Source organism: Crocuta crocuta, unplaced genomic scaffold (genome assembly GCF_008692635.1).
Source record: "Crocuta crocuta isolate KB4526 unplaced genomic scaffold, BGI_CrCroc_1.0 scaffold14, whole genome shotgun sequence".
NCBI lineage: Eukaryota > Metazoa > Chordata > Mammalia > Carnivora > Hyaenidae > Crocuta > Crocuta crocuta.
This window is the reverse complement of record NW_027530209.1, coordinates 2,532,187-2,544,553: the sequence shown is the minus strand read 5'-3', so window position 1 is coordinate 2,544,553 and position 12,367 is coordinate 2,532,187. Positions and strand designations below refer to the sequence as shown.

Here is a 12,367-nt window from a genome sequence, read left to right as displayed (position 1 = left end):
TACAGAATCCGAAGAAGGCTCCAGGCTCTGCTGTCAGCATAGAGCCTCACACAGGGCTCCAACCTATGAACCACGAAATCATGACCTGAGCCAAAGTCAGATATTTAATGAACTGAGCCACCCAGATGTCCCTGGATTACTTTTATTGTAGAGTGATCAGGAGTATTAGGCATACTCATCAAGGCAGGAGCTTATTTCCTGCTGCATAAGAATCTAGCAGAGGGTGGCTACAGCCCTACAGGGACTGATATAGAGCCTAGAAAGACCTTCCTTGGCTTGGAAATCCTCTATTTTAAGTGGTTCCAAGATTTTTAATTTATTCCCATTCTAATAGTGACCACTAGCAATAAGCATGACCAAATGGGAATTTTCTCAAAGCATACCCTTCTTGGTATAAGCCTCAGCAACAAAAAATAATATACGTAAGTTTTGGGGCCTTCTGCCATTCTCCTTGTGTGGCCAAGGAACAGTCCCTTCTAAATCCTTTCACCTCTGAAAATCCATCTGCCCTCTCCCACTGGAGTCCCAGGGGAAAAATCACTGTGCACTTGCACAAATCCCCTGTATTCTCCCATAAGATGGCTGCCAGAAGACACTCATGAAGATATTGGAGCAACTTCTCTGCTACTGTCCTATGAGGCCATTTTTCCTTGATATGCCAATAGTTTCCAAACTGAAGTGGGTGTGTAAGGAAATATCCTCCCCCCACAGCCTTCATACCCTGCTATTAGGCCACCAAACAGTGCTGCCTTATACTTAGCTTTTTATTAGCCCCACTATTCTCCCAGTCTCATCTCCTGAGGACTCTGGCCCTGGTCCAGAGAGGTAGGGCTCAGAGGCAATGAGGATGCCAACTTCCTTTGATGCCCTTGTTTTAGAAATTTCTCCCCAGAATGAGTTACTTCCTCGTTTAGTACACAGTGGGGAGGCCTTGGGGGTGATCTTTACCCCCCAAAGATTTAAGGCCAGGAGGCAGAGGATCAACTGTGTGGCTCTGTCCACCCATTTCTGCTCCCCATGAGGCTATTTTAGATCTCTAGGAATACCTCTCATGGGAAGTCACATCTGAATTTATGATAGGCATATAGCTTATGTCCTCATCCTGAGATTTCTTTCATTCTATTTCTTACCTCACCTAATTACAACAAAAATAACACTTCATTCATTCATTCATCCATTTAATAAATATTCATTGAGTACCTCATATATTCCAGGTGCTTGGGTGATGTCAGTGAGCAAAACAGATAAAGAAAAATCTTTGCCTGCGTGGACTTTCATCCCAGTAAGACAATAAACAAAACAAAATGCAAAAGTAAGTTATTTGGTAGGTTAGAATATGTGATGTAGAATGTATATAACTGGATAAGAGAGATCAGGAGCAAGGGAAGTAAGTAGGGAACTGGTTTCAATTTAAATAGAATAATAAGAGAATGGCTCACTGAGAGGGAGACATTTGAGCAAGACTAGAGCCAGGTGAGTGAGTTAGCATTTTGGTATCTTGATGAAGAGTTTTCCAGGCAAAAGGAAGAGCTGGTGCAAATACTTAAGGAGGTATATTCTAGAAATGGCAATGGGAAGAATATGGATGGAACAGAGTGAGAGAGGGAATGAGAGCCATTTTACTTTGTCAGATCTAGGACATTTATTGCTTGCAAAATATATTCTCCCACATTTAATATTCTCAACCTTGTAAAATAAGTTCCGTAGTCAAAACAATAGAGACAGATAATTCAAAACTCTTTTTTAGCCAACATTGTCAAATCTGTTTTGGTAAAATATTTGTATCGGAACAGTGATATAAAAATAATGCTGATAAATATGATGGAATATTCATCTGTTTTCCCTTTCTACCACTCCTTCAGGGCCCTGAATAATCCCCTTGCAGAATGTCCACCCATATTGGTGATGTTTCACTACAATTATGGAGAATTGGCTTCAATTCTGAGGCCACACAGAGATGAAATTTCATGAGGGAAAGTTTGATCATTTAAAAAATCAAGTTTTACATGTGTAGCCTTTTGGTATGCTACAGAAAAATAATGCCTCCAGGGAAGCATGAGGCCCAAACTAGGAGCAGCCATTAACAGCACTTGACAACTTGGAGAAACCTAGGAGCTGTGGAGCCAGAGCCCACAGCCAATCCTTCAGCAGGCCCTGTCAGCATTTCTCTCAGTACATCCCTACTCTAACTGCTTTGCCCCACCCTGACACTGCCACTCAAGCCTCCAGCTCTTACTTTGGCTACAGCAGCTCCTAACTGGTATCTCACCACGCTGTCTTCACTCCCTCCTGGAGAGGAGGGAGAAACACAGGTCACTAGAAAACATAGGGCCGGTTGATCTTGGGTGGCCCTTGAAAGCCACATGAGGAGTTTGGGTTGTTTTTTTTTTTTTCGAGTGAGATGGGAAACCACTATAGTGTTGTGATCTGGGAAATAACGTGATCTGTTTAAGTTTAAAAAGAAATAAAATCTGTTGGTTACTCTACTAGGAGCTGAAGCAGAGACACCAGCCAGGAGCCTGCTGTAGCAGAACAAATGAACAAAGACCTTAAGCTCTCTGTTTCTTCTTTTGGAAACTCCAAGCTTCTTCCTACCTCATGATCTTTGCTTTTCCCATGATCTTGAACACTGTTTTCCCAGATCATCAAATGCCTCACTCTCTCCATTCATTCCTGTCTTCATGTAAATGTCACCTTCTCAGAGGCTTTCCCTGACCAGTCTATCAAAGACTACCCCCATGTCTGCCAGGCATTCTCTGCCTTCTCACTTTCTCTCCTATTATTTATTATTACCTGACATTTCATATAGTGTATATATTTCTTGTTTAGTCTGTCTCTTCCAGAGAAGTTAATATTCCATGGGAGCAGAGACCTTGTCAGTCTTTTTTGCTGCTGTCCTTTTAGGACTGCTGTGCCTGGCACAGAATAAACCTAATAGGGACTCAGTAAACACTTGCTGCATGCATACATGGGTCGATAGATGGATGGATAAATATGTTTATCTGTTTATAGCACAGTATAAAACAAATTAAGTGGGACCAAGTCATAGTTCTTAAAAAACACTTACATTTCCAGAAGAAAGAGATATGTGTAAAAAGCATCAAAGATTCCTGATACATAATAACCATTCATTTTTACTGAGGATTCATTCTCTTCTAGGCAGTACCATGAGTTTTACTTAATTTGTCTGATTGACTCCTTCAGCTGCCCTAAGAGGTAGATATTTTTATTATCCTGATTTTACAGATGAGGAAACTGAAACTTGGATACCTACCCACTATGCACTCTTAGGAACACTTATAAGTTCATTGCCTTCCAATTCTGAAAAGCCCTTGAAAAGGTGGCTTTAGCCTTGAAAAAGAAAAGTTGTTGATAGGCTGTTTAAAACTGAGAAGTTGTTACAGTTTTAAAGCCTAAATTGGACCAGATGTCAGCTGATCCGATGACCTTCCCTTTTTTTATCTCATGTAATCCGGTAATCTCCCAGTGATAAGCAAAGCTGTACACTCCATTAATACTGGGTGCAGTTAGACGACGCTGCTTCCAGCCTCAGGTGCCCAGCAGGAAGCCATAAATTGACAATACAAATCTGAATGGGGCAGCATGGTCACAGGCTGGTCACCTTTCCTGTCCATCCCTGCTCATGGAGCTTGCTACACTAATTTACTGCTCACGGCCTCTTTGACCAATGGCTAATGCCCTGGACTGGACATTTCTAGTCAAAAAAACACCTTATTGAATCTCACCTGAAAAGTTAAACAAAATGCCCTGTGTATTCTCCACTCCCAGGACGGACTAGTACCCCCCAAATATGTGCACTTCCTCAGAGGAAGGACATGTGTTTAATCAAAGTAGTATTGTGAGCTTCAAATTTGGAACTCAAAAAGACACTGGGAGAAGGAACTATATGCAGATTTACTGCATCCCTACCAATATAGTCATCATATAATCAATTTAATTTTCACTAAAAATATTTTGTTTCTATGCATAGACACAAAAAAGATCCTCTTCCTAAAAGTATTGATTATGCCATAAATATCTTGTATTTTTAGATTGTCCACAGTTGGAACATGGTGTTTATGTTTATCCCTTTGAATATTATTTAGAAAGTTTATATTTTTATCTTGAATCCTAATAACATTAGCATGTCCCACCCCCTTGTGTGGAGAGACCAGGTTATTCAACTCTTCTCATTTTTAGGGCTTAATTTCTAAAGATTTTATTATGAAAATTTATAAAATCCTTATATAAAGATTTGGCGTGCCTGTTTTTTTCCCTCTTCTTTCAGCAATAGATTCTTTTCTGAGACACACACTGATTTGTAGGAAGGCAGTCTGAGAAGCAGTTTGTTCAAGAGCAGAGATTGTGGTCTGTGCAGAAAAATGTATCAAAATTCTCTTTCCAGGACAAATCAGGAGGATATATGGACCTAATCCTGTGCATCTAATGGGTGACAGGGCTTGCTTATATTTCAGGACCTGAGGCTGTTTACAAATAAATGCAGACCAAGGTGATATTCTGCTCAAGGTAGCATCATGAAGGGAATTACAGAGTCTTTTGTTGAATTAATACAATACCCTTGAATCAGGGACAGAATTTTAGCTGATGCAATGCCAAGTTGGTGGGCCAGCACTGAGTACTTTGATGAAAGCCCTTCACAATGATTTCCAAAGAATGAGGGCCAGAAACACTAAAACAAATACTTTCACAGAGCTGCAAGAGACAGGACTTCCAGTGATGCGCCCTATGGACAAAGGCTCTCTTGGCTCTATGGCTCTAAGCACAGCCCTGGGAGCCATAAAGAGGGGCTCTGGCAGATCTCAACTGACACATAAGTGAATGGCAGGAGGCAAGGGAAGGAAGCTGGGGCCACCCCAATCTAGACTTCAGAGATGCAAGGCTGCCACACACACACACACACACACACACACACACACACACACACACACCCTTGTCTTTAGAAAGACACATTTCACATTTGTATGACAAGCAAATATTATTATAATAAATCATTTCCTCTTCTCACAGAGGTGGGAAAGATGAAACCTCTTTAAAAGGAACATAGAAGGGTGCCTGGGTGGCTCAGTCAGTTAAGCATCCCACTTCGGCTCAGGTCATGATCTCACAGTTCGTGGGTTCGAGCCCCTCCCTGGTTTCAGTGCTGACAGCTCAGAGCCTGGAGCCTGTTTCAGATTCTGTTTCTCCCTCTCTCTCTCTGCCCCTCCCCCACTCGTGCTCTGTCTCTCTCTGTGTCAAAATAAATAAAAACAGGGATGCCAGGGTGGATCAGTCAGTTAAGCATCCCACTTCGGCTCAGGTCATGATCTCATGGTTTGTGGGTTTGAGCCCCACATCAGGCTCTGTGCTGACAGCCAGCTCAGAACCTGGAGCCTGTTTCAGATTCTGTGTCTCCCTCCCTCTGTGACCCTCCCCGGCTCACACTGGCTCTCTCTCTCTCTCTCTCTCTCTCTCTCTCAGAAATAAATAAAACATTAAAAAAAATTTTAATAAATAAAATACAAAAAAAAATTTTTTTTAAAGGAACATAGAAGAGTTAGAGACCTGGGATCCCAGATGTGAAGGTGGTCTGTGAATGATCAGTTGATGTAACAGTCAGCTTTAAGTTTCACTCTATTTTTTGTGCTTCAAGAAGTTCTGGGAAAATAATAATAATAATAATTTTTTTAAAAAAAGAAGTTCTAGACATGTTCTTCAGCATGCTTCTGCAGGGAAAGCCTCTCAGTAAGGGGTCCAGGTGGAAGGCTGAGGTATAACTCTAGGCTAGTCAATTTTTCCTTAAAACTATCCCTCTCCGTACACCCAGCATCAGTAATTCTGGATTATCTCCCACAGCTCGTGGTCAGGCTTATGTATTCCCAGCTTCATCACGCTCACCCTTCACATGAGTGCTTCTGTATCCAGTGCTTCTCCTCTGGATGCTCTAACAGCTCCATCTTTCCTATCATCCAAAGGCGCTAAAATGTCACCTCCTGGGAGAGACCCTCCCTGACCACACTGTCCAAAGTATTACCTCTCTTTTTTTTATTATTCTGTAATAACCCTATTTTTTTCTCATCACCCTTTTTGTAACCTGTAACTCTTTGCTAAGTCTTTAAGATCTTGCTCTCCTATTTGAACATCAGGGTTTTTTTTTTTTAATGTTTATTTTATTTATGAGAGAGAGAGACAGAGCACCAGCTAGGAGGAGCAGAGAGAGAGGGAGACACAGAATCCAAAGCAGGCTCCAAGCTCTGAGCTGTCAGCAAAGAGCCCGACACAGGGTTCAAACTCACGAACTGTGAAATCATAACCTGAGCTGAAGTCGGATGCTCAACAGACTGAGCCACCCAGGCTTCCCTGAACATAAATTCTTTTAGGAACCATATCTTTAAGGAACCATATCTTCTTTTTTACCAGTCTCCACTCAGTTCAGTGACTGGCACATAGAAGGTGTTCAATAGATATTTATTGAGTGAATGAAAAGGCTTAGCTGAAGCCCTGTCTTTTCCACTTCAGTCCACAATGATCTTCCCCCCCCCTTTTTTTTTTTTTNGGTTCCGTAAAGCTTTTGAAGTGGATTCTGCATTCACGTTGTGCAGCACTTCATTATAGGGTCTTGATGGTCCCATAGTCCTGCCATCTTACTTCATTTCTATGCTACTGGGATTAGGGATAAGATTTCATAGTCTACTTTTTCCCAAACACTTAGCATAGATCTGGATTCACTTGTCTTGAAGTAATAGAAATGCTAACTCTGGGGAGAAAAGTCTCACCTTTTCCCCACCCCCTTAACTCCTCTCAAGAACTTTAGACCTGTCGCCCAGATACTGCTCTAAGAACATGACATGAAACCGCAGGCTTATTTTCGGAATGTCTGGAGCAAGCTGTCACCTTCAGCAAAGCAGGTTTGCTTGTGGCAGTCTTGAACTTCATATAAACATTGCTCATTTCAGGCGTACTGTGAAGAATCTAAACAGTTCTAAATTAAGAGCTGATTGTAAGTTATTGCAGATTTCCTTCTGTTGCTTCCAGATTATTTGTTTAAAAAGATCTGGTAAATACCAGATCTTTATTATGATGACTAATGTTCTGCCAAAAGAAGAAGGGAAAAAATCCTTTCAAAATTATTCTGCAAGGAGATGCAGGTGGCTCTGCCCAGCAGGGCAGATTTCCCCCCAGGCAGCCTGTCACTTCTAAGCCTTGGAAAGAGCTCTTTTAAGATTGGGTCTTGCTTTCAAAATTGCTTTGACTAAGAAGCCAAAGCCTGTTGTCTTGCTAACATTTGCTCTATGTTGTCAATCTTAAGTGGTCAGCAAAATGACCCCCAAATGCCAGAATCCAAATGAATAATTCAGGCACTGAACTTTAGAATATATGCCTGATTCTTCAAGATAGGGAGCCCTACCACCTGTCAAATGCTTGAAATGGGATGAGGCAGGAAGAAGACAGCAGTGTACAAAATGCAAAAAAAAAGAAATGTTTAGCTGAACATCATCTCCAGATTTCCAATTTAGCCAAAATGGGAGCTCACAGTCCTGGCTCAATCTTAACTAGAGGAAAAATAGTGAAAGGAAAGGAAAGAAACATTCATTTTTCATCAGGGCTTCATCATAGAAGATGTCCTAAAATCTCAATTCTAGTGTTTTCAAGCCAGTGTTTCCAAGACTTTATTTGTGCTGTGCTCTCCAGATAGCACCAGACATATACATACATGCACACACACTGTCACCACTAATCCAGAGTCACTCTACCAGTAACTACAATTAATTCTCAAACTACTATTGCTCTGGCAATTCCCTCGAGGAAGGTAAGTCAGGCTTACTGTGAAAACATTGACAAGCTCTCATTTCCATATAAGATAAAGCTGTGTACAAGTGGATACACTACAGAAATGAAGTAATAAAAAAAAAACAATTGCACTATTTTTTTCAAGTTTTTAGTTTAAATTCTAGTTGGTTAACATATAGCGTAATATTGGTTTCAGAAGCAGAAACCAATACATTAGTGATTCATCACTCACGTATAACACCCAGTGCTCATCACAAATGACAATTGTACTATTTTTGAGCATTTCTATGGACTAAATTTTATCTGAAATTCATATGTTTAAGTCCTAGATGCCAGTGTGACTATATTTGGAGTTAAGGCCTATAAACAGGTTATTAAGATTAATTAAGGTCATAAAGGTAGAGCCTTAATCTGTTAAGACTAATGTCCTTATAAGAACTGGAGTTCTTATAAAAAGGAACACCAGAAAACTATCTTCTCTTTGCACATGCACAAAGGAAAGGCCATGTGAGGATTCAGCAAGAAGGCGGCCATCTATAAAGCAGGAAGAGAGGTCTTCCCAAAAACCAACTCTGACAGTGTCTTGATTTTGGACTTCTAGCCTCCAGAACTGTGAGAAAATTAATTTCTGTTATTTAAGTCACCCCGTCTATGGTATTCTGTTATCGCGGCCTGGGCAGATTAAGATAGGCATTTAATATTGCTTGGTGACCACCAAGTGCTCCATATGCTTTATCTCATTTAATCTTCACAATAATCCTGTGAGGTAGGCATTATTATTATCCCCATTTTGAGTATGAGGAAACTGAGGCATAAAATGTTTATATAGCTTTCCCATCCAAAGTCACACACAGTGTCAGATCTTTCTGACTCCAGATAGATATTAGAATAAGTAAATGAAAATATGTATCTTTCAGATAGATCAAGGCCTAAAATGGATTTTATTATGGCTTACATGTGTCATCTATTCCTTCTGTTTATATTCTGGGATTTTTGTCAGTAGTACCAAGTTGAACTTAACCTGAGTTAATAATCTCACTCTAAATTAACAAATGTAATGAGCTCATAATGCTCACATTTAATCAATGCCCACCAGGGAACAGTTACATTATCATTTTTCTCACTCTGTTTTGCCTTTAGCAGATGGCATAATCTTTTATTGAGCATAAAATAGTAGGTGGGCCTTGCAAATCTTGACTCATCTGGTGGGAAATGTGCTCTGGATTCTAAGAGGTCTGTTCCTTCCTTAGTGCATAGAATTTAAAGTGAAGAATAAGACAATCAAGAAAAATGTCCTGAGATATCTATTTTTATTTAGTGTACCATTTATTTTTCAAAAACATTAACAGGGTGTGTGGATTTTTTATATGTAGGACCCATGACAAATAGGAACAGTGGGAACCAGTATATTTGTAGAAGATCAGACTTGGATTTATACAAATTTTGGCTCCATTTTTGGTTGCCACTCAGTACCCAGACAAATTACTTAATCCCTTTGTACCTCATTTTTAGTGTGTATAAAATGCAAATATATGTGTATGTATATATATATCAATTTCCAAAAGTTATTATGAAAATTAAATGGAATGATGTTTATTGGGAGTTCAGCATTTTGCCTGGCAAGTACTCTATGTTCAATAAATGTTAGCCATAGTAATTGACATCTGAATAAAGTAGGTTTTTCTTCCACTATTTACTTATCTGCCCATTCAGCATCCAGGCAAACTCCTTTTTGGCTCATGGGTATAACTGAAACAGACCCTGTAGGTACATTCAAGGTATCTTCAAGCCCTCAGAAGATATAAAGAGGGAGAAAACAGATCTAGAAGTAAAAAACAAATCATTGCTCAAATGAAGAACTGTTATTTTCTGGCTCCCAAGAGACTTTCCAATGATAAACAGCAAAAAATAGACGATGATTACACTTTACATAAGAGCCAGATATTTATAAAAGAGCTTAAATGATGCACAACAAACATCATTTAGTCCGCCAGCACAGTACAGACAGGGATGCAAACCACTCTGGAGTTGATGGGGATGCCTTAGCAAACATCACACAAAGTCACTGAAATGAGCTTGAATCTCGGTTATATAGACCCTGACATTAAATTAGCACCAGCCAAAGACCTGAGAAACCCCAGGCTTAAATAACAGAAATTGGTCAAGTGGAAAACACATGTAATCCATGACCCTTAATGTGACTGTTGTTGTTTATCAGAGCCCACATTGCCTTGATATGAAAGCATTGCCTTGGTGACCCAGTGGGAGAGGAGAGACTAGTGAAAACCTTTAAAGGACAAGGTGAGGGGCACCTGGGTGGCTCAGTCGGTTGGGTGTCCAACTTCAGCTCAGGTCATGATCTCACAGTCCATGGGTTCGAGCCCCACGTTGGGCTCTGTGCTGACAGCTCAGAGCCTGGAGCTTATTCTGTGTCTCCCTTTCTCTCTGCCCCTCCCCCAATCACTCTCTGCCTCTGTCTCTCAAAATAAAATTAAAGACATAAAAAAATTTTAAAGGACAAGGTGAAAAAAAACCACCTATGATTTATGTTATATGACAATGATAGGTAACTGTCCCCGAAAATATATGTTTCCCCTTCACAATATGAACTTGTGGCAAAATAGGTTGTGGAGCCAGGAATATAATTTCTAAGCCTGCTTTGCATCTTAGCAATACCATATGCCTGACCTGGCTAATAGGGTGTGAATGGAGGTGATGTGTGCCACTTCCAGGACCCAATGGTACAATTTTCCAAACTTTCCCCATGGTGCTAAATTCCTGCAGCCACCAAACAAAGAAAAGCACCCCAATGACCTTGGAAGCTCAGTGAGGAAGACTGCAGAGCCTCCATTAACCTGGGCCCCTGAATGACTAGGAACAGCCCCTCCTCCCTAACTCTCCACTTGACTTAAACAACTTGGGACATTTTCTGAGCAGGAAATAAACTTCTATTGTATGTGAGCCCTTACACATCCTACCTAGCACCTGCTGGTTATAACAGCTAGTGTTATTCGAACTAGTATAAGCTATAAATATCTGGCACATGAGAATTGCTACAGAGAAGATAGCACAGGAATAGAATCACTTTTTCTGTTTTCTGTTTCCATTCTGATACATTGGCTATGTTTCCAGAATAGTTATTAAATTTGAATGAATGAATATCTGTCCTGTGTTGACCTATGTCAAATAATCTAACTTCTCTTTGCCTTTAATTCAAAAAATTCACAATTAGCATCAGACTATTGCCACTTTATTGAAATGTAGCGAAAATGAATAAAATGATACCTGACATACCACTCTGAGCTCCTTGAAGTAAAAAAGTATAGTAAATTATAGTACAGAATAAACACAATCAGGTTTTTAATGTACCTATTAAACACAAATCCAGGAGAAGCCATGTTACATAAAACTCAAAGTTATCTTGCACAGCAAAGGAAACCTCAACAAAACAAAAAGTCATCCTATGGAATGGGAAAAGATATTTGCAAATGAATATATAAAGAACTCATACAGTCATCAACATTCTGGACTACAAGTTATATTGCAAAGCTGTAGTGGTCAAAATAGTATGGTACTGGCACAAAAATACACACATAGATCAATAGAACAGAATAGAAAACCCAGAAATGAACCCAGAACTATATGGTCAATTAATCTACAACAAGGCAGGAAAGAATATTCAATGGTAAAAAGACAATCTCTTCATATCAGGAAAACTGGACAGCAACATGCAAAAGAATGAAACTGGACCACTTTTTTTTACACCATACACAAAACTGAATTAAAAATGAATTAAAAACCTAAATGTGAAACGTGAAACCATTAAAATCCTGGAGGAGAACACAGGCAGTAACCTCTTTGACATCAGCTGTAGTAACTTCTTACTAGATACATCTCCTGAAGCAAGGGAAACAAAAGCAGAAATAAACTATTGGGACTTCATCAAAATCAAAAAGCTTCTGCACAGTGAAGGAAACAATCAACAAAACAAAAAGGCAACCTATGGAATGGGAGAAGATATTTGCAAATGACATATCAGATAAAAGGTTAGTATCCAAAATACATGAAGAATTTACAAAACTCAACATCCCATACATAAATAATCCAATTAACAATGGATTGGAAGACATAAACAGACATTTTTCCAAAGAAGACATCCAAATAACCAACAGACACATGAAAAGATGTTCAACATCACTCATCATCTGGGAAATAAAAATCAAAACCACAATGAGATGTCACCTTCCACCTTTCAGAATGACTGAAATCAGAAAGATAAGAAATAACAAGTATTGGCGAGGATGTGGAGAAAAAGGAACTCTCATGTCCTATTGGTGGGAATGTAAATTGTAATAGCCACTGTGGAAGACCATAATGGAGATTCCCCAAAAAGTTAAAAATATAGAAATACCATGTGATCCAGTAACTCTGACACTGGGTATAAACAAAAACACTAAATCTAAAAGATAGGCACCCTTATGTTTATCGCAGCATTATTTATAATAGCCAATAGCCAAGATACTGAAACAAACTAAATGTCCATTGATAGATGAATGGATATAGATGTGAGATAGACACA

At 39.6% G+C, this 12,367-nt stretch overlaps 1 long non-coding RNA gene across 1 annotated transcript in view; it reads left to right on the top strand.

Annotated features, from left to right (window-relative positions):
- Positions 1-1,220: 1,220 nt before the first annotated feature.
- LOC144232495 (uncharacterized) overlaps positions 1,221-12,367 on the top strand; it is a 28,998-nt gene continuing 17,851 nt past the window's right edge. The window contains exons 1-2 of the long non-coding RNA XR_013335410.1: positions 1,221-1,312; positions 8,286-8,400. This is a non-coding gene — a long non-coding RNA (uncharacterized LOC144232495). The remainder of the gene's footprint in view (positions 1,313-8,285; positions 8,401-12,367) is intronic.